The sequence below is a fragment of the Pinus tabuliformis genome, chromosome 5_2 (genome assembly GCF_031772625.1).
Source record: "Pinus tabuliformis cultivar Carrire ecotype Pingquan chromosome 5_2, CPIR1, whole genome shotgun sequence".
NCBI classification, from domain to species: Eukaryota; Viridiplantae; Streptophyta; class Pinopsida; order Pinales; family Pinaceae; genus Pinus; species Pinus tabuliformis.
Window position 1 is genome coordinate 2,476,020 of NC_142306.1, and position 3,159 is coordinate 2,479,178.

A 3,159-nucleotide genomic window follows, 5' to 3' on the forward strand; every position below is an offset into this window, starting at 1 on the left:
TTTGGTGAGTATCTAAAACAAACCAGACAAAAAAAAAAAGACAAACCAGAAAAGAAAAAAAAATAGACAGCCATGAACTTCATCGTTTAGGGTTTACCACTCACTTTGAATCCGACACACAATAGGGAAGGTCTTCTCTATATCCTTCATTTATGATATTGTTGCACACATTTTGTTGAGAATATGCCTTGGTATTAAGCATAAAATGTGCATAGTGAATAGAGATAAGAACAAGGAGCAGAAGAAGTATGTACAAATATCAAAGAGAGAAAGAAAATCAAAACCTCTTCCTCAAAGCTTCTAAAACTGAAGGATTTTTATTCCACATTCATAACTAATCAGAAAAAATATCTTGTCATTCATCAAAAGGAGTGCCATACAAAATAAGATGTAAATAAATTCATGTAATTTGTTGGTCACATGTATGGGAGGAAAAAAAATTCAACTTCAAACAAAGATGTCCCAAATTTTTTTATAACATATGGTGGCCAACATTTGCAATGCCCACATTTTCCACCTTCCGTTTACATATATTGGATGGTATTGGTCAATCATCTACTTACCTACATAAGCAACTAGCATTCATAAGAATGAATGGAGTCAAATTTCGAAGTCCTAGAATCATTATTTGAAGGTTGAAAACCTCGGGACTTTTTCTCTTAAGTAATACAATCTTGCTCTTCGAACTTTCTTGTGTTTCAAAACCTTAATTTCTTTAAGGTTTGGCGAGTATCTAAAACAAACCAGACAAAAAATAGATAAACCAGAAAAAAAATAGACAGCCATGACCTTAAGAATAAGCTAGTTGAAAACAAATGTAATCAATTTCCTACATCTAGGTCTCGAGTTGAAAATAACGACCACATTAAATATTGGTAGGTACTATAGAGAATAAAGACACTTAACAAAAATTCAAGAATCAGAACTATTACTTGAATGAAAAAATAATTATAAACCATTCAATTAAAATAGTTGCATAATCAATTCAAACAGATAGCATCAAAGAAAGTATTTAGAAAACAAACATATATTGATTAAGATTCAAATCATACCAATGTGAAAAATTTAACTTTGTTAGGGAAAAAATAATCCTATTTGAAATTCTACATTTTCCCTCTTCTTCTATTTTATTGTTTACTTTTCTTTCTACGTTTTGTAATTTATCTTCTTTCATTTTATTCTTCCACAAAATCGACAAAGGTAATGACATTCATGAGAATGGAATTCCTGATAACGAACATTTTGTTCTCTGTGATAAATTCAAACACTTTACTTTGTTGGACTATTTTGTGGAGCTAGATCCTACCCAAGACCATCATAAAGCCCTATGTAAAGGAAGTCTGGGAGCCTTACAATTGGCACAGTTCAGCCACCCATAACCTAACAAAGGGTTATTCCTTGTTCTCTTTTAAAGAGAAAACCCATTGTGCTCAGGGCCCTTGGTTATGCTGAAACAATGGTGATGTTGTATCCCTAGGAGGAAGATTTCTCTGCAAAACAAACCACTCAACTGTCCTTCCCTATTTAGGTTAATCTTTTTGGGCTTCCAAGTAATTTTTGGGGTTCCTGGTGCAAATTTCAGCTCCTATTAGGAGTTCCATCTGTGACAAACTAATTAGGCTTTTTAACCCTAGACCGCAATGTCAAGTATGCATTAGGGCTAACCTAGTAAAGTACCTGAAGGAGATTTCCTACATCCAGGTTGGGGGAAATGTTTGGAGACAACATGTTATCAAAATTTGAATGGCTATTGTTGTATAGATGGAACTTGGTAGCTAGTGCGGCTCATCGCAATCTATAGATCGTCCAATCCGCAAGAATCTTTCCACTACAGGAAAATCAACATTAATCAAACAATAATCCTCTCAAACTAAGCCCCCATCATTGATGGCAAACAACGTTATGCAGTGAATGGTGTTTCCTACATGCGTTCCAAAACACCATTGTAGCTTGCAGATTACTACAACATAAGCAGAGTGTTTGTCGCTGGTGCATTCCTGATAGTCCCAACATTAGATTATCTGCTCACAAGGCGACGACTGTGCTAAATGTGGAATTTCGCACTTTCGTTGAGAATCCGAGAAGAAAATACAAAGGGTCGTGACCAAATTCCATTGGAAATTGCTACCATTAGAGGGTAATTCGGATGTATTGAGGGGCTTATGTGTTGAGGAGCTGCATACAAGACTACAAAGTGTAGTCAAGGTCTGAGAAGGAGAACAAGTAGGAAAACTTGAGGATTTTCCTGCTATAAATAGGGCTAAGCTTTTGCAAACCCTAGTCAAGGCCTTAATACCTAAATCCTACAAATTTGGTATCGAAGTGGCAACATCCTTCAATAGAGTACATTTATTCACAAACCCTAGATTTGAAATACATTCCTGTGGTTGGTCAGGGTTCCCTAACTAGGTTTTTAAGGGATTTGGAGGCCAACTGGATATCTTGGTCCTGCAATTGATCCATACATTTAGAAATATTTAAGTATTTGACATGTTTGAAGAGCGAAAACGAGAGAAAGGAGTGCACAGGACCTGAGCTTTTGGTATTTTTGCGTGAGCACTTCGATCCAGACTTTGCATGCCATGGATGCTAAGAGTAAATCTTGTGGCCCCGCTAGCAGTGTTGTGGTGAGGAGGGACAACAGTTTTGTGGCTCCTGGCAATCTCCACACCGCTCTCCATTTTTCCCCTTTAGTTATGGGCTCCCTTGTAGAATCAATTGAGCGAGTCGAAAGAATAGGAAATCGAACCGGGTATGGGAAACTAAGAACAACCCAAAAAAGAATTTTTATATTTATTACTATTTTATTTAATATTAAGATAATAAGCACATAACTATGACACAAAATAATTTTTTATCACGTACAATATATAAAAGGTTAGATATATATAAAGGGTGTTAAAGTTAAAATTGGTTTTTTTTTTAAGAATTCAAATTTTTGAGGTTGTATTTTTTATATCCATTATTATTATAGTAAAGGTTAATGTATATTTAATATTAAGATTTATATGTAAGGATTGAAATGTTGTTAGGAGGATGTATTAAGTTTGGAGTGACATACGATCTGTAAGCAAAAATAAAAGAAATATAGACAATATCACATAGTAGTGTGAGCATCATGTTGGGATGAAGATATTTTTGACAAAACATATTGTGTTT

General features: G+C 34.7%; 1 long non-coding RNA gene across 1 annotated transcript; it reads right to left on the reverse strand.

Moving 5' to 3' along the window:
• Positions 1 to 346: 346 nt before the first annotated feature.
• LOC149157211 (uncharacterized) lies at positions 347 to 2,731 on the reverse strand. The gene is made up of 2 exons (XR_016262034.1): positions 2,532 to 2,731; positions 347 to 733 (listed from the first exon to the last, which is right to left on the reverse strand). It is a non-coding gene; the product is annotated as an uncharacterized LOC149157211 (long non-coding RNA).
• Between the last annotated feature and the right edge of the window lie 428 nt (positions 2,732 to 3,159).